The sequence below is a fragment of the Piliocolobus tephrosceles genome, chromosome 1, assembly GCF_002776525.5.
Source record: "Piliocolobus tephrosceles isolate RC106 chromosome 1, ASM277652v3, whole genome shotgun sequence".
NCBI lineage: Eukaryota > Metazoa > Chordata > Mammalia > Primates > Cercopithecidae > Piliocolobus > Piliocolobus tephrosceles.
In genome coordinates this window covers 13,234,988-13,258,369 of record NC_045434.1, presented here as the reverse complement: position 1 = coordinate 13,258,369, position 23,382 = coordinate 13,234,988, and the positions used below count along the sequence as shown (strand labels likewise).

The 23,382-nt window shown below is 41.2% G+C and overlaps 1 protein-coding gene across 4 annotated transcripts in view; it reads right to left on the bottom strand.

The window, feature by feature from the left end:
* ARID4B (AT-rich interaction domain 4B) overlaps window positions 1-23,382 on the bottom strand; it is a 166,550-nt gene that overhangs the window by 140,860 nt on the left and 2,308 nt on the right. The window lies entirely within an intron of this gene.

The following is a 23,382-nucleotide window of genomic DNA, read 5'->3' as shown; positions in this document are numbered from 1 at the left end:
GGGAAGGAAGGAAGGAAGGAAGGAAGGAAGGAAGGAAGGAAGGAAGGAAGGAAGGAAGGAAGGGGTAAGTGAAGAGGAAAGGGAAGGGGAAAGGGAAAGGGAGGAGAAGGAGGGGAGGGGAGGGGAGGGAAGAGGAAAGAAGCGAAGGGAAGGGAGTGGGGAGAGAAAGACAGAAGGACAGAAATAACTTAATATCCAAATTGAGACATGCCATAGGTATAAATATACACCAGATTTCAAAGATATAGTATGAAAAAAAGTAAAATATCTCAATAATTTTGATATCATTACATGTTGAAATAAGAATGTTTTGGATATGCTGGGTTAAATTAAACATAATTATAATGAATTTCAACACCTGTTTCTTTTTATTTACTTAATACCGCTATTATAAAACTTAAAATTACACATGGCTTGCATTATACTCCTATTGATAACACTGCTCTAACAATACACGTTAGCACTTGAATACCTGCCCACTGCTTATCCTTTCTCTTGTTATTACTAATAACTGCTGTGGGTCACTTAGTAAACGCCACGCTAAATGCTTTACATGGATTACCTCATTCAATCCTTCCAAAGTAGGAGGTACATTTTATTATTGTCTTCATTTCACACAAGATTAAAAATTTAAGCATCACAGAAGGTTATGTTATTTGCTTAACGTCACAAGGCAGTAAATTAATAGTGCCAGGAGCAGAATTCAGTTTGATTTGAGAGTTTATTTTCTTCTTTTTTTCTTTTTTTGAGACAGAGTCTTGCTCTGTCGACCAGGCTGGAGTGTAGTGGCAGGATCTCAGCTCACTGCAAGCTCCGCCTCCCAGGTTCTTTTTTTTTTTTTTTTTTGAGACGGAGTCTCTCTCTGTCGCCTGGGCTGGAGTGCAGTGGCTGGATCTCAGCTCACTGCAAGCTCCGCCTCCCGGGTTCACGCCATTCTCCTGCCTCAGCCTCCCGAGTAGCTGGGACTATAGGTGCTCGCCACCACATGCGGCGAAGTTTTTATATTTTCAGTAGAGACGGGGTTTCACCGTGTTAGCCAGGATGGTCTCGATCTCCTGACCTCATGATCCACCCGCCTTGGCCTCCCAGAGTGCTGGGATTACAGGCGTGAGCCACAGCACCCAGCCAGAGAGTTTATATTCTGAACCAATGAGGGTGTACTATCTTCTACCCAAAATCTGTATTCCTGAATTTTATGTTATGTAAAGACACTGCCCCCAAAACAAATATTTTCTAGTGGTTCTAAAAGCCAGTCCTTTTTTAAATTAAAAACTAGTGGTGGAAAAAAAGAAAAGCAAAGCAAAAAACAAAGCCTACACAATATGACTCCAAGAACGAAGATTAGGCTGGACACAGTAGCCCACTCCTGTAATCCAGCACTTTGGGAGGCCAAGGCAAGAGGATCATTTGAGGCCAGAAGTTTGAGACCAGTTTTGGCAACATAGTGAGATCCCATCTCTACAAAAAAAACAAGAAACAGCCAGGCATGGTGGCACATGTCTGTAATGTCAGCTATTTAATACTTGGGACACTAAAGTGGGAGGATCACTTGAGCCCAGGAGTTCGAGGTTACAGTGAGCTATGATCATGCCACTGCACTGCAGCCTGCAGAACACAGTGAGACCCTGTCTAAAATACAATAAAATGTAAAAAGAACAAAGATTAACCAAAGCTATATGAATGTGACTTCCAAAAATTAGATGCACAGGTAATAAGCACTCTTTTATCATAACACAGTGCACACTAACTATACTAAATACATATTCTAAATTATTAGAAATTGGTAATTTGGAGACATTTAGTAAAGTGGTTCATCCCTGACTCTACAATATATTACAGGTATTATCTTTGGCACGTATAAACCAAACATAAGTATTTTACATGCATCATATTTAATAACAAAGCAAGCAATGAAGTAAATGTTATTAGACACATTTCTCATATACTGAAAATAAAACTCAAAGAAGTAAATTGCCTAGGCCAGACACAGTGGCTCATGCCGATAATCAGAGCACTTTGGGAGACTGAGGTGGACAGATATCTTGAGTCCAGGAGTTTGAGACCAGCGTGGCAACATGGTGAAACCCTGCCTCTACAAAAAACTCACCAGGCGTGGTGGCACGCACCTGTAGTCTCAGCTACTTGGGAGGCTGAGGTGGGAGGATCACTTGAGCCTCGGAGGTGGAGGTTGCAGTGAGCCAAAAAATACCATCTGAGTACATACAAAACAATCTTAAGTGTGATTTAAAAATACAATTACTCAAGGTCCCTTTTCATTATTTTCTATAGCAATCCTTTGGAAAATCATGTTAAACATAAAAGCTGCCTACTTAAAAAGTGAACTGTATCTTACAGATTAAGACAGATTCAAATCATAAAACAAATTAGAGTTAAGGAGCACTCATCTGTTTTTCCACCATTGTGCTATAAATCATCCCTATCCTCATCATGCAAAGGTCTGGAAAGACTGAATTCTAAAACAAACATCTGCCTTTAGAAGAGTCAGGCATTCAAACTGGAGTTTATCAAACCCAGTGGTTACCTTGGAGACTACCGATCACCACAAGCATACACCTAGCAGATAAGATCAAGCAGAAAGCATCTGCTAATTAAGTGTATTCTATGCATGGCCTGTTTGTATTAGCATATAATTTCCATCTTCATAAAATTTCTTTGTGGTAAATAGTAAATACTAATCTCATTTTACAGCCAGGCCTAAAAGGCTAAATCATTTAGGCAGAATGCACTCCCCCTCCCCTCAAAATGACCACATCCGAATCAAAAACATGTGAAAATGTTATCAAGGGGAAATTTAAAGTTGCAGATGGAATCAGAGTTGCTAATTAGTTGACCTTGAAAGGGGCAGATTAGCTTGTATTATCCGGGTGAGCCCAATGTAAACACAAGGATACTTCTAAGTGAAAGGAGGAGGCAGGAGAGATAGTGTCAGAGGCAGATTTGAAGACACTAGGCTACTGGCTTTGAAAATAGGAGAGAGAGCCGGGCGCGGTGGCTCAAGCCTGTAATCCCAGCACTTTGGGAGGCCGAGACGGGCGGATCACGAGGTCAGGAGATCGAGACCATCCTGGCTAACACGGTGAAACCCCGTCTCTACTAAAAATACAGCTGGGCGAGGTGGCGGGCGCCTGTAGTCTCAGCTACTCGGGAGGCTGAGGCAGGAGAATGGCGTAAACCCGGGAGGCAGAGCTTGCAGTGAGCTGAGATCCGGCCACTGCACTCCAGTCCGGGCGACAGAGCAAGACTCCGCCTCAAAAAAAAAAAAAAAGAAAATAGGAGAGAGAGACCAGACGCAAAGAAGGAAATACAGCCTCTAGAAGCTGGAAAAGGCAAGGGAACAATTCTCCCCTAGAGCCTGCAGAAGAAATGCCCAGTGAGACCCACGTCAGACCTCTGACTTCCAGATTTGTACAAAACTCCTCCCTCTCAATACACACATAAACACACACATACACTTACAACTAATCACTCACACAGTATTTGGCACTTCTAAATGTTCTGTGTACTAAGAAAACTAGACATTCAAGTAAAGATATATATTAAATAAGAGGCAGAAACAGCATTAATATTAGTAGGAGCTCTGGTTTGGAGTAGTTTAGGTTTAAATCCTCACTATGTCACTTACTAGTGGCATGACCTTAGTTAGGTAAGTTACATAATCTCTCTCGGCCTTAAGTTTTTCATCAGTAAAATAAGAAAATATATATGTACCTCTCAGGGTATTTTGAGAATTAAAATTTTAAATAGGCCAGGCGTGGTGACTCACGCCTACAATCCCAACACTTTGGGAGGCGGAGGCAGGGGGATCATTTGAACCTGGGAGTTCAAGATCAGCCTAGGCAACATAGTGAGACCCTGTCTCTATGCAAAAAGTTAAAAATTAGCCAGGCATGGTCGTGGACACCTGTACTTCCAGCTACTCAGGAGGCTAAGGTGGGAGGATCACCTGGGCCCAGTAGGTCAAGGTTACCGTGAGCCATGGTCACGCTACTATATTCCTGCCCAGGCAACAGAGCAAGAAACTCTGTCTTCAAATAAGAAAAAAAAAAAAGACTGACACATACTAAGCACTGAATAAGCAGTGGCAAAATTATCATATGATAATAACAAAAACGATGATAATTATGGCATAAAGAACATGATGACGAGGAAAGAGTTTGGTGTGATAAATATTTTAATGCTATTTCAGAACAAGACAAGACTGATGTCAGTTAGTTTGAGATAAATGGGATGTTACTTTAGCAATAAAAGACAAATTTAGAAATTACATGCCAACTAAAAAATAGGATTGTGCTGGGTGGGCACGGTGGCTCACTTTGAGAGGCTGAGGCGGGCATATCACGAGGTCAGAAGATTGAGACCATCCTGGCTAACACAGTGAAACCCCGTCTCTACTAAAAATACAAAAAATTACCCAGGTGTGGTGGCACGCACCTGTAGTCCCAGCTTCCCAGCTACTCGGGAGGCTGAGGCAGGAGAATCACTTGAACCTGGAAGGCGGAGGCTGCAGTGAGCTGAGATCATACCACTGCACTCCAGTCTGGGCAACAGAGTGAGACTCCATCTCAAAAAGGGGGGGGAGGGCTGTGCAAATCCTAAAGTATATGAAGATTAACTATTATTTATTATTACAAATTTACAATATATCATGTCAAAGCAACTGTCTTAATATTCCAAATGTGAATATATAATTTTAGGGTTCTGTATGATCCCTTAATAAAATCTCTTTTTTTAAGACAGAGTCTCTCCCCCTGTTGCCCACGCTGGAGTGCAGTGGCGTGACCTCAGCTCACTACAACTTTCACCTCCTGGGTTCAAGCGATTCTCATGCCTCAGCTTCCTGAACAGCTGAGATTTCAGGTGTGCACCACCAAGCCCAGCTAAATTTTTTGTATTTTTGGTAGAGACAGGGTTTCACCATGTTGGTCAGGCTAGTCTCAAACTCAAAGTAAACTTGCAATTTTCCCCGCCTCAGCTTCCCAAAGTGCTGGGTTTACAGGCATCAGACACTGTACCATGCCAAATAAAAACTGTTTACAATAGTTGTAAATTACCTGAACCCCCTCTTCACTACCTCCATCAATGCAGAAAGACTACAATTGGAAAGCTTTTCAACTGTGAGAGAAAAAACTTGTACATACAAATTACAGAGAAAAAAATTATAATGGGGGAGGAGGAAAAGGGATAAACAGAATTAAGTCCATACAAGTAAATAGAAAATATCTGGCTGGGTGCAGTGGCTAACGTCTGTAATTCCAGTGCTTTGGAAGGCCAAGATGGGAGGGTCACTTGAGGCCAGGAGTTTAAGACCAACCTGGGCAACACAGTGAGGCCACATCACTAGAAAAAAAAAAAACTTAGCTGAATGTGGTGGTGCGTGCCTGTATTCCCAGCTACTCAAGAGGCTGAATGAAGTGGGAAGATCCCTTGAACCCAGGAGTTCACAGCTCCAGTGAACTATGATCACGCCACTATATTCCAGTCTGAGTGACAGAGCTAGGCCCTGTCTCTTTACAAAACAAGAAAAAAGACAAAGTAAAGAAAAAAAAGAAAATGTTTCAAATGGCCAAAGTAAACTTGCAATTTAAGAGAAGGTTGACTGTTCTAAAGATTCTTGAGTCAAAAAAAAAAAAAGAGAGAGAAAGACAAGCAGATTGTAAAACTTTTCTGAGCTAGATCATATTCTGTGTCACCACTTGGCAGAAGAGATAGGGTCGGAACTCAAGGGCTCAAATGACCTTTCAAAGTTTCTTCAGGCTATATGGGCCACAGTATTTCAACTCAAAATTACTTGTGGCAATATAACCAGGATTCATTTTTCTCCTACTTTAAAATATTAATAAAATATTAACTCTTCAAAGTTTTGTACAAAGCCTCTAATTTTCTAATTTATAATTTATAATATTAATTTTCTTTTTAGAGATAAGAGTCTCGCTCTGTCGCCCAGGCTGGAATCCAGTGGTGCAATCAAGGCTCACTGCAGCCTTGAGCTCCTGGGCTCAAGTTCCTCCTGTCTCAGCCTCCCAAGTAGCTGGAACTACAGACACACGCCACCTGTCCAGCTTGACACTAATTTTCAAGCTAGCAAAGGTTCTCCCAGAAAAACTAAGTCCACTGTAGTTAATTTGTATGTTTTTTCGTATGATTTCTTCTAAATTTTTTTTGTGTGTGTGAGGGGGACAGAGTCTTGCATCTTGCTCTGTCGCCCAAGCTAGAGTGCAGTGACCTGATCTTGGCTCACTGCAACCTCCGCCTCCCAGGTTTAAGCATTTTCCTGTCTCAGCTCCTGAGTAGCTGGGACCATAAGCACATGCCACCATGCACAGCCAATTTTTGCATTTTTAGCAGAGACAGGGTTTCACCATGTTGGCCAGGAGTTCATGTTGGTCGTGAACTCCTGACTTCAAGCGATTTGCCTGCCTCGGCCTCCCAAAGTGCTGGGATTACAGGCATGAGCCACCACTCCTGGCCCGATTTCTTCTAATTTTTAAGAGAACAGGGAAATGTACAGAAAAATATTTCATACCATGATACAAGTAAATTCTAAATTCAGAACTTTTTTCAACAAAGGAAGTAGGCAAAAGGTTTGTAAACTCACTATTCAATAATGCCATCAAAAAGTCACTACATGGCAACAACTGTATTACTTGTTTATAATAACTAGTAGAGAGGCAGCATGGTTCAGTTTACTAACAAAAGAACAGGCTCTGTGATCAGTTTAACGTGTGCCAGGCAGTGCACAGTGGCTCACAGAGGCTGAGGCTGAAGAATGGCGTGAACCCGGGAGGCGGAGCTTGCAGTGAGTCAAGATCGCACCACTGCACTCCAGCCTAGGAGACAGCGAGACTCCTCTTAAAACAAAAACGTGTGCCTGTGGGCAAATCACTCAACATCTTCACAACTGCTTCTTCGACCATACAAAAGGAAAAATGCTGCTGACCTGCCTCAAAGGGATGTTATTAGATACAACTAATGATTATGGGACTTTAAAAACATAACATGCCATATAACTGTATTGTTAAAGAACTCCTTAAAAACTATATAGTCTGACTTTGAACATCTGCTGGGGACACTTCCTATAGTGATCCATTCCAAAATTAACGTGTTTTTTATTTTGTTTTTAAAATAGGGTCTTGCTCTGTCACCCAGGCTGGAGTACAGTGGCTGCAATCACAGCTCCACTGCAGACTTGACATCCTGGGTTCAAGCAATCCTCCCAGCCTTAGCTTCCCGAGTAGCTGGAAATATAGTCACAGGCCACCACACCTGGCTATTTTTAAACTTTTTTGTAGAAGCAGGGTTTTGCCACATCGTCCATGCTGGTCTCAAACTCCTGAGTTCAAGTAATCCACCATATCAGCCTACCAAACCACTGGGATTACAGGTCTGAGTCACCGCACCCGGCCCCCAAAATTAACCTGTCTAATCAATGCTAATAGGGATCCCAAAGAACAGCATAAGCTTCTTTAGAACCAGCCATATAGCACAGGGATGCTCCCTCACTAATCCTCACAGATTACCTTTTAGTAACAATGTCACGCGATGATATTTAACAGTCAGTGGCTGCAATAATTCACAGGGCAAGAGTTTAAGATCAGCCTGGGCAACACAGTAAGACCCCATCTCTACAAAATATAAAAAATCAGCCTATGGTGACCCATACCTGTAGTCCCAGCTACTCGAGAGGCTGAGGTGGGAGGATCACTTGAGCCCAGAAGGTCAAGGCTACAGTGAGCCGTAACTGCACTAAGCACTCCAGCCTGGGTGAGAGAGCAAGACCCTGTCTCAAAACAATAACAATAATAATAACAATAATAATAATAATTCATAGGGCTGTAAGAAGCTTTGTATATATAATAGGTACTGGGACTATTTGCCACCTATTAGTACTAGGCATCCAAATAAGTTAACAATACTTACTGAAGGCCAGGCACAGTGGCTCATAACTATAATCCCAATATTTTGGCAGGTTGAGGCAGGCACATCACTTGAGGTCAGGAGTTCGAGACCAGCCTGGCCAATGTGGCAAAACCCTGTCTCTACTAAAAATACAAAAATTAGCTGGGTATGATAGCATGGGACTGTAGTCCCAGCTACTTGGGAGGCAGAAGCATGAGAATCTCTTGAACCCGGGAGGCAGAGGTTGCAGTGAGCCAAGACTGTGCCACTGCACTCCAGTCTGGGCAACAGAGCAAGACCCTGTCTCAAAAAATAAAATATAAAAAAATAAAAATACCTACTGCATACTAAACACTGCTACATACCTGTAAAACTTAAAGAAACATGCCGTGCCCTATATAAATCATTTGGTTGTAGAAAAAATAACATGCTGAATGCAAATAAAACCTTACTAAAGCCATCAAGAAGAATGACATAGACTTGTATAATATGTACTGATATAGAAGAATGTAAAAGAAAATTACGGGCCGGGGGTGGTGGCTCACGCCTGTAATCCCAACACTTTGGGAGGCCAAGGCAGGCAAATCACGAGCTCAAGAGATCAAGAGCAACCTGGCCAACATGGTGAAACACTGTCTCTCCTAAAAATACAAAAATTAGCTGGGTGTGGTGGGGTGCACCTGTAGTTCCAGCTACTCAGGAGGCTGAGGCAGGAGAACTGCTTGAACCTGGGAGGCGGAGGTTGCAGTGAGCCAAGATCGTGCCACTGCACTGTAGCCTGGCAATAGAGCGACAGTCCGTCTCAAAGAAAAGAAAAGAAAAGAAAGGAAAAGAAAAGAGAAAAGAAAATTACGAACAATATGCATAGTATAAGCCCATTTCAACACAGTCAAACCTAACAAAATAAATACTCATGTTAAATTCAAATGTGCAAAGAAAAAGGTGTAGAAGAATATACCCAAAAACTGTTGAATCAACTTACCAACAAGAAGTAAGACTTCACTGCATACTACTATGTAATTTTCAATGTTTACAGAAAATCTTTATTGCTTTCATAATAAAAATTTCTTTAATTTTGCTAGAAGTAGCAAATATTTAGAAAAATATTTCTCCAAATTAGAGCAAAGCACGAATAGGTGATTTACTAAATGCCAAAAGCTCTCTGGCTTGCCTTCAGAAAAACAACACTTTCAGCAAAGAATATTCAGATTAAAAAAATAGAAATGGGGCTGGGCGCGGTGGCTCCCACCTGTAATCTTAGCACTTTGAGAAGCCAATGCAGGCAATTACCTGAGCTCAGGAGTTTGAGACCACCCTAAGCAACATGACGAAACCCCATGTCTACTAAAATACAAAAAATTAGTTGAGCATGGTAGCGCATGCCAGCTACTCAGGAGGCTGAGGCACAAGAATTGCTTGAACCTAGGAGGCGGAGGTTGCACTGAGCCAAGATTGCACCACTGCACTCCAGCCTGGGAGGCACAGCAAGACTCTGTTACAAAAAAAAGAAAGAAAAGAAATGGGTTCTTTGATGAGGTATCCTTATCAAAATAAAACTGAAAATGTGGGCCGGGCGCGGTGGCTCAAGCCTGTAATCCCAGCACTTTGGGAGGCCGAGACGGGCGGATCACGAGGTCAGGAGATCGAGACCATCCTGGCTAACACAGTGAAACCCCATCTCTACCAAAAAATACAAAAATCTAGCCGGGCAAGGTGGCGGGTGCCTGTAGTCCCAGCTACTCTGGAGGCTGAGGCAGGAGAATGGCGGGAACCCGGGAGGCGGAGCTTGCAGTGAGCTGAGAGCCCGCCACTGCACTCCAGCCCTGGAGACAGAGCGAGACTCCGTCTCAAAAAAAAAAAAAAAAAACTGAAAATGTGCAAAGTTGAATTTTTGAGATGCAGTATCATTCTATCGCCTAGGCTGGAGTACACTGGTGCAATCTCAGCTCACTGCAATTTCCACTTCCTGGATTCAAGAGATTCTCCTGCCTCAGCCTCCCAAACAGGCGCACCACCATGCCTGGCTAATTTTTATATTTTCAGTAGAGACAAGGGTTCACCATGTTGGCCAGGCCTGTATGGAACTCCTGACCTCAAGTGATCTGCCCGCCTCAAACGCCCAAAGTGCTAGGATTACGTGCGTGAGCCACCGTGCCTGCCTAAGTTGAATTTTTTTTTTTAATTCTGAAATAGGTATAAGTCAAGCTGCTTCATTTAACTGACAGCAATAGTGGCTCCTCTATGTTCAGGATTGTTCAGCTTTCCTTTTACTCCTCTCTGGAGTAAAGACTTGGGTTTAGCAGGGCTCCTACAGTCATTCACCCTAGCCGCCTAGGCTGCCCATGCTAGATCAGCTTCAGGTGGCTGACTACACCACATCAGAACAGTGTTCTGATCAAGAAATGAAAACAATTTTTGCCATACATAAGCAAGGTTATATAGATGGATGCTTACCCAGAAAATAAGTATCTCCAGTGGTTCACCTAATCCATAAATAACAATAACCCTCTAGGCTTGGAAGTAAAATTTACTTTTCCCTTAAAAGGAAAGACGGAGCAAATTAGGAGAGAGGAGGCATATTTACAAAGAGAAGCTTCTGCATCAGTAAGTACCAGGAAAATAGAGGTTAGAAATGAGAGCAAAGAGTTCTTGGAATAAAGAAATCTGGTTATCACCTTCTACTAAACATTCTGTTTTTAAGGATTTCAGAAGGAAAGAATAACAGATTTAAGTCTTAATCACAAAACTGCAGCTTCAAAATTAACTTTTAAAAGACCAGAGTCACTCTATCTTCCCGAAAGCCTACTTAAACTCACAAGAAGCTGTATATTCTTTCTATTGAACTAATAATAATAGCTACAAAGTATTGAGAACTTACAACATAGTAAATCCTATTACATTTAGTCACCCCAAACAACTCCATGAGGTAAGTACTGTAAGCATATCATATTTTAGATGAGAACACCAGTCTTCTTGGAAAGTTTAAGAAAAACTGCCCACAATCTGGTAAGCAGGAGTAGCAATTCAAACCCAAGCAGTCTTGATTAAAAGAATCCTCACTCTATCAGCTTATTTCAAAAAAAAAAAGACAGGCTTCCACTAATATAACTGGCACGTACTAACTGCTCAGAACTATGCCAAGCACAGTGTAAAGCATTTTAAATATGGTATTTCATTTCATATTTACACAACTTTACAAGGTAGCTGCTATTATTCTTATTTTACAAAAAATGAAACTGATGTTTACTTTCATTTCAAAAACAGTAACTTTACCCAAACCTCAGCAGCCAAGTAAAGGACATAAAGAGGACTGGAAATAAGAGCACTGATTTCCCAAACCATATGCTCGTAATCACGAAGCTACAATGTTTATTGGGCACTTTAAACAAAGACAGTTCTCACAGTCATATTCAAGCAGTAAATTAAGAGACGGGACAAGTAGATTCACCAAGAAAAGCTTCTGCATCACTAAGTAGCAGGAAAAGAAAGGTCAGAAACGAGAGCAAGGTTCCTGGAATAAAAAAAAACTGGTTTACATTTAATTTATATATAAATTATCTTAAAAGATATATAATTTAACATATATAACATTTTACTATCACTAAAATATGTTTACAAATACATATGTATATGTATTTCAGTACATATATTGATTATCAATATAAAGTAAATCCTTTATCATTTGCTAAAAAGTTTTAGTTTATGATCTTCATTTGCTATTGAAGTGCATTGTTAAAATACGATGTTCAATGAAACTTACTAAAGTTCTCAATGACTATGTTCTCATAAGCAATTATACCCTAAAATCAAAAGGTTATCAATTAGCAGATAGCAGTAATAGAACTTTTATACAGGATTTCAGATATTCTAGTTAAGTTACATTGCCAAAAATGTATCTATAAACTAGAGAAAAATGGCTTAAATGAGAAAAGTCTACATATAAAGTATCTGTCCCATTGTCCAGGCCAGGCTTGGTGGCTCACATCTGTAAATCCAACATTTTGGGAGGCCAAAGTGGGAGGATCACCTGAGCTTAAGAATTCAACACCAGCCTGGGCAAGATAGGGAGATCCCATCTCTACCAAAAACACAAACAATATAGCAAGGCATGGTGGTGTGCATTTGTAGTCTCAGCTCTTTGGGTGGCTGAGGTAGGAAGATCACTTGAGCCCAGGAGTTGGAGGCTGCAGTGAGCTATGATCACGCCACTGTACTCCAACCTGGGCCACAGAACAAGGCTATGTCTCCAAAAAAATAAAATAAATTATCTGTCCCACTGTCCAAGATACAGTGTAAGTAATCTCACACATTTTAATAGTATAAACCTATTGCCAAATTATTATTCTCTTAATTGATGACAGGTAAATTTGTAACTTAAAAGTGATATATCCCATTTTCTTCCTTATAAATGTAAATTTGTAACTTTAAAGTGATACATCCTATTTTCTTCCTTCTAAATCAGTAATAATGGCCCAGAGAATTAGCCCATTCTACCACCTTACTATCAACACTAACATTAATCTGGAAAGATACTGACATTAGTTACAGGGATGCTGAATTCTATACTTATGTCTAACTGCATCCTAAAGCTAAGTATATATGGTTAGTCACAGTTAGATACTATCCTTGCCTTAGATAACCCCATTAGAATAAATAACTGAATATGCAAAAGGTAAGGGTAAGTATATATTAACATTTGCAATAAACAGTTTCATGAATAATATCCAATGTGCCATGGTGGCGTGCACTTACAGTTCCAGCCACTACAGAGGCTGAGGCAGAAGGATCACTCAGGCCTAGGAGTTCGGGACCAGCCTATGCAACATACCAAGACTCTGATCTCATAAATTAAATTAATAAATAATCCCAATGTGCTACAGACTATAATTCCAGATTTCCAGAGTAACCTTTGGAAATTATTTTATAAAATGTTTCCATGGATCAAAGGCTAGTTATAAATGAAAAAAATTCAAATTCTTCTTAGGAATTCAACACAGTAAACATTTCAAGCAGTTCACACTGAGTATCCCTAATCCAAAAATCAGCTGGGTACAGTGGCTCACATCTGTAATTCCAGCACTTTGCAGATCACTTGAGGTCAGGAGTTCGAGACCAGCCTGGCCAACACGGTGAAACCTCATCTCCACTAAAAACACAAAAAATTAGCCAGGTGTGGTGGCACACACCTGTAATCCCAATTACTCTGGAAGCTGAGGCAGGAGAATCACTTGAACCCAGGAGGCAGAGGCTGCAGTAAGCCAAGATCACACCACTGCACTCCAGCCTGGGCAACAGAGCAAGACTTCATCTCAGAAAAATAATAATAATACATATATATTTAACACTTATAAGGCTGGGCACGGTGGCTTATAACACTTATAACATATATAAGGCTGGGCACGGTGGCTGATACCTGTAATCCCAGCACTTTGGAAGGCTGAGGTAGGCGGATCACCTGAGGTCTAGAGTTCAAGAGACCAGCCTGGCCAACATAGTGAAACCTCGTCTCTACTAAAAATACAAAAATTAGCCAGGTGAGGTGGCAGGGGCCTGTAATCCCAGCTACTTGGGAGGCTGAGGGAGAAGAACTGTTTGAACCTGGGAACCAGATGTTGCAGTGAGCCAAGATCGCACCACTACACTCCAGCCTGGGTGACAGAACAAGATTCTGTCTCAAACAAAAAAACAAGATCTATATATATATATACAAATACACACACATACATATGTAAAACACAAAAAATCAGAAATGCTACAAAAACTGAAACTTTTTGAATGCTCACATGACACCAAAGGGAAATGCTCACTGGAACATTTTGGATTTTCAGATTTGGGATGTTCAAATCCTAAGTATATAAATGCAAATATTCCAAAATCTGAAAAAATCCCAAATATTTCTCGTCCCAAGCATTTCAGATAAGTGATACTCAACCTGTTTAAGCATTTCACCTAAATGTTAACATTTCAGAAACAATGAAAACTTTTTTCTGATTCTGCAATGATTTAAGCAAAAATAAATTTGAAAATACAATGAACAGTGACTAGTTGATTACTTTTTCTTTAATGGTAGAAGTAGAAGGATGTACAAACAACTCCTCCTGTTAAATAGATTAACAGCAGATCAGTCAACAGATGATACCACAGAGCTGTGTTTCCTAATATTTGTATTGTGGGTTCCATCAAGAATCTGATGAAAGCTATCTACGGCTCCTCTCCTCTGAAGCCTACACTTGGACTTTCCAAGTAATATATGAGCAAGTGTTAATTAAGGAAAGGGGAAACTATGCTCAGAGTAAGGCAAGTGTTTTAAAACTTTTCCCGGCCGGGCGCGGTGGCTCAAGCCTGTAATCCCAGCACTTTGGGAGGCCGAGATGGGCGGATCCCGAGGTCAGGAGATCGAGGCCATCCTGGCTAACACGGTGAAACCCCGTCTCTACTAAAAAATACAAAAAACTAGCTGGGCGAGGTGGCGGGCGCCTGTAGTCCCAGCTACTCGGGAGGCTGAGGCAGGAGAATGGCGCAAACCCGGGAGGCGGAGCTTGCAGTGAGCTGAGATCCGGCCCCTGCACTCCAGCCTGGGCAACAGAGCGAGACTCTGTCTCAAAAAAAAAAAAAACTTTTCCCTTTTTGACTCTTTCATTATGTTCCTTGCTTCTATTAACCAGTCAAAAATAAGAGCCAGTATGGTAAGGTGAACATGAAGATTAGTTTGTCTATGCTGACCTTAGTAGATCTGCTTTTTATTTTCTAGTAAACTGTTTATATACTTCCGTAAACTCATTTTTTTTCTTCCCCAAACCTGAACGCTGTCTCCAATTTTAGAATGAAAATTATCAGATTTCTAAAAGCACATTATTTTCTACGGAAACCTTGAATATCAGAGTTTCCTGTACTCCTAAGAGATCCAAAGAGCCAGGAATGTCTACCTGTTTTGTTCCCTGACATATTCCAACTGACTAGAACAGAGACCAATACATAATAAGTATTCAATAAATACTGAATTAATTTTTTAAATGTCTGACTCCTTGGTGGCCACTTGCCACAACACAAAATACATGAAGTTAAATACTCAGCACTCTCCAGGTTATTATACAGGTAATATTAGTACCCTAAAAACTGAAAGGTCTACTCCCAGGACCCAAGAGAATTAAAAATACATGTTCACACAGAAACTTATATACAAATGCTCAAAGCAGCATTACTCACAATAAGCAAAAAAGCAGAAATAACCCACATGTCCTCCAAATAAGTAGACTGACAAAAATATCGTATCTTCATAAGAGCATTATTACGCAATAAAAAGAAGCATAGTATTAACACTTGCTGCTACTTTTTTTTTTTTTTTTGAGACAGAGTGTTGATCTGACGCCTAGGCTGGAGTGCAGTGGCACAATCTCGGCTCAACCTCCTGAGTAGCTGAGATTACAGGCGCCCACCACCATGCCCGGCTAATTTTTTAATTTTTAGTAGAAATGGGGTTTCACCATGTTGGCCAGGCTGATCTTGAACTCCTGACACCGTGATCCACCCACATCGGGTTCCCAAAGTGCTAGGATTACAGGTGTGAGCCACTGCGCTGAGTCAACACTTGGTACCTCTTTCACTTATGGGAAGTAAAAGAAATCAGACACAAAAGGCCATATATGTATCATAGGATTCCATTTACAGAAAATGTCCAGAATATGCAAATCCTTACAGACAGAAAGTAAATGCTAAACTCAGCGTCTGAAGCCTGTAATCCCAGCACTTTGAGGGCCAATGTGAGAAAATCACTTGAGCTCAGGAGTTCCAGACCAGGCTAGGGAACATAGTGAGACTTCACTACTACAAAAAATTCCAAAATTTGCTAGGCATGGTGGCACACACCTATAACCCCATCTACTTGGGAGGTAGAGGCAGGAAGATTGCTTGAACCCAGGAGGTCGCAGTTGCAGTGAGCCATGGTCACGCCACTGTACTCCAGCCTGAGTGACAGAATCAGACTTTCTTCTCAAAAAAAAAAAAAAAATTTAGATTAGTTATTGGAGGGATAGAAAAAAGGAAGAACAGTGAATGACTGCTAATGGATAAGAAGTTTCTTTTTGGGAATTTGGAAATGTTCTGGAGTTAAACAGTAGCAATGGATAGCTAGGGACAGTAGCATGTGCCTGTAGTCTCAGCTACTCAGGAATTTGAGGGTGGAAGATCACTTAAGCTCAAGAGTTTAATGCCAGCCTAGGTAATATAGCAAGATCTCGTCTCTAAAAAAACAAACAAAAAAATTAATAAAACAGCTTTCTAAAGATAGTAGTGATGGATGCACAAACTTGTGAAAATACTAGACATTTATGAACACTTTAAAAAGGTGAATTTGGTGATGCCAGTAATCAATGGCTCATGCCAGTAATCCCAAAACTTTGGGAGGCCAAGATGGGAGGATCATTTGAGCCCAGGAGTTCAAGACCAGCCTGGGCAACACAGTGAGACCGCCACAAAAAATTTAAAAGTTAGCTGGGCATGATGACCGGGCACAGTGGCTCAAGCCTGGAATCCTAGCACTTTGGGAGGCCAAGGTAGGCAGATCACCAGGTCAAGAGATCGAGACCATCCTGGCTGGCAAGGTGAAACCCCATCTCTACTAAAAATACAAAAATTAGCCAGGCATGGTGGCGGGCGCCTGTAGTCCCAGCTACTCGGGAGGCTGAGGCAGGAGAATGGCATGAACCCGGGAGGCGGAGCTTGCAGTGAGCCAAGATCGCGCCACTGCACTTCAGCCTGGGCGACAGAGCAAGACTCAATCTCAAAAAAAAAAAAAGTTAGCTGGGCATGGTGCCATGCACCTCTGGTCCCAGCTACCTGCGAGGTTGAAGCCGAATCACATGAGCCTACTGAAGATCAAGGTTGCAGTGAGCTGTGATTGCGCCACTGCACTCCTGCCTGGGCAAAAGACTATGGCCATATCTCAAAAAAATAAAAGGGTGAATTTTATGGTATGTGAATTATATCCCTTTTTTTAATTAAAAAAAAACAAGCGAAAGGACTGCTCAATTCAATGTTCACTGCTCACTGATATGGGAAGGCTAAGAGTTGACAATGCCTTCATGGTCATACCCAGTTCCAAGAATCCCATCTACCAATTAATCACAGCAAAAAGACTTTTTTTAAAAAAAAAAAAAAAAAAAAAGAAAAAAAGGGGAGGGCAGCCAGGTGCAGTGGCTCACACCTGTAATCCTAACACTTTGGGACGCCAAGGCAGGCAGATCACTTAAGGTCAGGAGTTCAAAACCAGCCTGGCCAACATGGTGAAACCCCATCGCTACTAAAAATATTAAAAAAAAAAAAAAATTAGCCGGGCGTGGTGGCAGTGGCAGATGCCTGTAATCCCAGCTACAGAGGAGGCTAAGGCAAGAGAATTGCTTAAACCCAGGAGGCGGAGGCTGCAGTGAGCTGAGATCGCATCACTGCACTCCAGCCTGGGCAACACAGTGAGACTCCATCTCAAAGAAAAAGGAGGGAGGGCACTTGTGGGAGGACATACATCTGCAAGTTGCAGCAAGTAGAATTTTCTCTCACACCCAATCCATTGAAATCCAATCATCCCCATCTTCAAATATGTTCCCAATACTACTAATTCTCCTCACCACCACCTCTCCCAGGACTAGCTTGACAGCCTTGTGACTGATCTCCCTACTTCCACTCTTGTGTTCCCATGATCTGTTCACTACCCAGCAGTAAAACATTTGTGAAAATGTTTATCTCATCACTTCACTCAACACCCTTCAAAGGGTTCCTAACACAGTCAGATTTTACTTAAGTCCTTACCATGTCCTATAAGGCCCTATAATTGTACTGGCCCTTTGTGACCCTCTCTGGCCTCCTCTCCTACCACTCCAGCCCTGATGGCCTTCTTCATGTTCCTTAAATATTCATCACACTCAAACATGCCAAACACATTCCATCTCAGGGAATTTGCACTTGTTTTCTGCAGGGAATGCTCCTCCCCCAGAAACCTGAATGGCTCACTCTATCACTCATTTCACAGTACACTTACATGTCATCTCGAAAAGGCCCTCTATTATCACCTAAAGTAACCCACCCTCTGTCACTCTTATTCTGATTCTGTATGATTTCTCTTCAAAGCACTTACCACTATTTTTTTCTTAGTGTGTGTCCACCATAGTAGAAAGTAAACTCCATGAGGTAAGAACTCTTGTTCTATTCACAGCTGCATCCTCAAAACCCAGAACAATGTCTGGTACAAGGTACACAATATGTTCAATGACTGAATTCACTGGCTGACTTGGCAAAAACACATTCTCCAGTGACACAGGTACTCATCTAGTATTTTTTTTTAATTATAATAAACAAAGATTTAGCAATCTGACTTACAAGATTACCTATTCATCAAAAGGACCACAAATTTATAGCACAAAATTTGCCATGTTATGGATCTTAAATCTCTTCAAATATCATAGTCATGAGGTTAACATTCACACCAGACTAACCAAGCCTCTGACTTCATCCTACCTACTTACTCTTACATCTTAACTAGCATGTCCAGTGACAGTATGCTTTCAAATGACAGTAACATCTATCTAATTTTCTAAGACAAAAAACCCTCCATCTTCCTCCTACCCCAGGATGAGTTACTAGGTCCTGAATTCTACTTATTTTTTTTTTTCCAGACGGAGTCTTGCTCTGTCGCCCAGGATGGACTGCAGTGGCATGATCTCGGCTCACTGCAAGCTCCGCCTCCCGGGTTCACGCCATTCTCCAGCCTCAGCCTCCTACAGGTGACCACTACCACGCCCGGCTTTTCTCTCTTTTGTATTTTTTTAGTAGAGACAGGGTTTCACTGTTTTAGCCAGGATGGTCTTGATCTCCTGACCTCGTGATTCGCCCGCTTCGGCCTCCCAAAGTGCTGGGATTACAGGTGTGAGCCACCGTGCCTGGCCCTGAATTCTACTTCTAAAAGGCTCAGATCTATCCTCTCTGCTCCACTTCCACTGCATTAGTTCAGGCCCTTATTCACTTTCCACTTGGACTTCTTACCTGGAATTTCCATCCTTACATTCAGCTCTCCCCTTGTTTTGCAGTGGCCCGATCTCAGCTCACTGCAACCTCCAGCTCCTAGGTTCAAACAATTCTCAACAACTTTCAATGATTCCATGTAGTTTTCAAGAAAATTTTTTCTTTCTTTTTTTTTTTTTTGAGACAGAGTTTTGCTCTTATCACCCAGGCTGGAGTGCAATAGCATGATCTCGGCTCACTGTAACCTCCACCTCCCATGTTCAAGTGATTCTTCTGCCTCAGCCTCCCTAATAGCTGGGATGACAGGCGGATGCCACCATGCCCTGCTAATTTTGTATTTTTAGTAGAGACCAGGTTTCACCATGTTGGCCAGGCTGGTCTAGAACTCAGGTGATCCACCTGCCTCAACCTCCGTAAGTACTGGGAATACAGGTGTTAGCCGCCGTGCCCGGACAAGAAAATTTTCAACTCCCTGACTCAGCTTCATCTCCCACCACTGCCCTTCTATTCCTACCCAAACATATCATGCTTTAAGTTAATTCAGTTACACCAAATTACTTACAGTTTCCAGATACTTCACCTTGTTTTGTTCATTTTCCAGTACGTTATCCTCCATCTCAAAAACTGTTTTCTTCCCTTCTTTGCCTAGCAAAAGCCTTCACACTCAGCTTAGATGTCAACTCTACCAGAAAACTTTCCAGAGATCTCTGATTTAGCTGTCCTCTTCTGTTCTCTCATAGCATTTCCTACAATTATTTTATGTCGGAATACTCATAAATCGATATCCTGAGAGTTCTGCTTTATTTATCTGCATCTTCTTCTACACTGTGGGCTCCCTGAAAGCAAGTCAGAAGCCTCACCCACCTTCATTCTATATTACCTGACACATGAAAGCAGGTTAGATGCCTCACCCACCTTCATTCTATATTACCTGACACATGCAAGGGGTTGTGGTTAAATGAATGACTTATGAAAGAGGTGAGATGGAAGAAGGGGAAGGAAAAAATGATAGAGGGATGGAAAAGAAGGGAGAGAGGGGAAGGAAGTGACAGAGTGGATAGGAAGAGAAAGAAAGGTAGAACTGGGGTGACAGAGAGAGAACATGTACACACACAGGGTATTAAAAAAGGGAATTTGTAATCAATCCATTATTTTCATGTGGCCTAAGCCAATTATTGAAGAAAGAAAAGTACATCTGAAAAATTCAATCTACATGGATTCTAAATATAATCATCTTTTTTTCTTTTTCTTTTCTTTTTTTTTTTTTTTTTTGAGATGGGGTCTCCCTGTCACCCAACCTGGAGTGCAGTGGTACCATCTCGACTCACTGCAACCTCCACCTCCTAGGTTCAAGCAATCCTCCTACCTCAGCCTCCTGAGTATCTGGGAATACAAGCATGTGCCACCACGCCCAGCTAATTTTTTTATACTTTCAGTAGAGACGGGGTTTTCACCACTTTGGCCAGGCTGGTCTTGAACTCCCAACCTCAAGTAATCCACCCACCTCAGCCTCCCAAAGTGCTGGGATTTTAAGCATGAGCCACCATGCCCGCCAAAGTATTATCATCTAAATCATTCATCCTCTAAAGATCCTGGTATGTCCAGCCCATCCAGTCCATTTTGATTGAAAATTTACTGCTATGTAATGAAAGACATCAATAACATGTACAACATAGATACAGGAAAAAAAGTTTGATTTAAAAATAGTAATAATTAGCCGGGCATGGTGGCTCATGCCGGTAATCCCAGCACTTTGGGAGGCTGAGGTAGGCAGATTACCTGAGGTCAGGAGTTCGAGTGGTCCTGACCAACATGGAGAAACCTTTAGTCTCTACTAAAAATACAAAATTAACCGGGCATGATGGCGCCTGCCTATTAATTCCAGCTACTCAGGAGGCTGAGGCAGGAGAATTGCTTGAACCTGGGAGGCGGAGGTTGCAGTGAGCGGAGATCGCACCATTGCACTCCAGCCTGGGCAACAAGAGCGAAACTCGGTCTTAAAAAACAAAAAAAAGTAAAACTCAACCTGACGTAATAAAAATAAGTCTTATTTATTCTTCATAACTAAAAATGCCTTATTTACTCTTCATAAATAAAAACAAGAATGATTTACAAACTTTAATAATCTACCACTTCCTTATAACATGGTACTGCTGATTTTTTTTTTTTTGAGAGACGTTCACTTTTTTCGCACAGGCTGGAGTTCAGTGGCACGACCTCAGCTCACTGCAACCTCCGCCTCCTGGGTTCAAGCAATTCTCCTGCCTCAGCCTTACGAATAGCTGGGATTACAGGCATGTGCCACCATGCCCAGCTAATTTTGTATTTTTAGAAGAGACAGGGTTTGACCACGCTGGCCAGGCTGGTCTCAAACTCCTGACCTCAGATGATCCTCCCACCTCGGCCTCCCAAAGTGCTGTGATTACAGGCGTGAGCCACCGCGCCCAGCTGGTACCACTGATTTTTAAGTCTATAAAGAGCATGGAAAATAAATTCAACATAACACCAACATCATGGTCTATGTTATAGCACAAATTCCTTATATATTACATATTCCTCAAAAACACAGTGTGGGCCAGGCGCGGTGGCTCAAGCCTGTAATCCCAGCACTTTGGGAGGCCGAGACGGGCGGATCACGAGGTCAGGAGATCGAGACCATCCTGCCTAACACGGTGAAACCCCATCTCTACTAAAAATGCAAAAAACCAGCCGGGCGAGGTGGTGGGCGCCTGTAGTCCCAGCTACTCAGGAGGCTGAGGCAGGAGAATGGCGTAAACCCGGGAGGCAGAGCTTGCAGTGAGCTGAGATCCGGCCACTGCACTCCAGCCCGGGCGACAGAGCAAGACTCCGTCTCAAAAAAAAAAAAACACAGTGTGAAAAAAGTAATACAGTATATATTAGTCAGTAATGGGAATGTATTTACATAAATTCTTAAAGGTAGTACATGGGAAAACTGCTAAAACATACAACACTTAAACTTTAAAACACCTAAAAAGTATTACTACATAATCTAACTTTCAATCACTTCAATAAACTGTCAATACAATTTAAAGATTTGTTGTCATTAATACAACAGATAATTCAAACTTAAAAGCTTGCTCCGAAGTACGTATATGTTTGGTAAGATCCAATAAATGGCATAAAACCTTATATAGCTCAATGATCATCGTAATACAGAAATTACACCAGGCACGGTGACCCTTGCCTGTAATCCCAGCACTTTGGGAGGCCAAGGCGGGAGAATCACTTGAGCCCAAAAGTTTGAGAACAGCCTGGGCAACATGGCAAAATCTCATCTCTACAAAAACTACAAAACTTAGCCAGGTGTGCCTGTAGTTCCAGCTACTCAGGAGGCTAAGGTGGGAGGATTGTTTGAGCCCGGGAGGTGGGAATTACAGATCGTGCCAGCCAGCGTGAAATAGTGAGATTATCAAAAAGCAAAAAAGAAAAAAGAAATTGGGAACACACAGAAAAAGAAAGAAAATTTAGGCCTAATATACTCAACATTAAATAGATTCTGAATTGCAATTTTTGCTAAAGCAAAATACAAATTACAAGAAGCTTCTCATCTTTTATCACACAAGAAATAAAGTTGTAAGAAATAAGCTAAGTTTGTAATACTAATGATTACTGGCAGATTCTCTAAGAGAAAATTTGCTATACTTATAATAACAGGAAGTTCTTGTATAAAGTTAGAAATTTATTTTAGTAACTTTTTCCTTTTAACAGTAAAAGTACCTTTCAAAAAAAAAGGCAGAATGTAATGCTGAGCACTTAAAATTAGTATTTCTAAAATGATACCAAAAAATTTGCATTTGGCTAGTATTACCAAGAAACTTTTAAGGCTAAAGTTTCCAACATACTTTCATTTTTTTAAACAGACTAGTTTTTAAAAAAAGGAACGAAAGGAAGAAAAAAAAAACATTTTAATCTCAAAGACTTTCAACTTAACTACATTTCTTTTAACCAAACATTTATAGAGCACCTAAGAAGTGACAGGCACTACAACACTGGGAACCGTGACAGATTACATTTACTCCAAACTAAACCTTTTATTTATTCGGCTTCTGAACTTATTATTATTCAAACCAAAACTTTTCTTAAGAACTTCTCACCCAACATCAAGGTACATATATGAGTTACCTAATAAATGCACTTTTCACTGTTTTACACAGGTCATGAGAGTTATAGCTAGGATTTGTGACTAACAAAAGGGATTCATTCCTGAAACATATCTATGCTGTTTTCTTTTACGTGAAAATAAGATAGGAATAAACTGTTTCAGGTAGTTTACAGCATCCCAAACTCAAAGAGAAAACCTTAAAAAAATTAGACTAAACTTAATTACTCTGTATAGTAGACCAAAATTTAAGTAGCCACAGCTTTTACCTTTTGCAACCACAGGTATTACAAATTTTAATTTGGATGCAGTACTGTCAAAGTCGTCTTGATTCT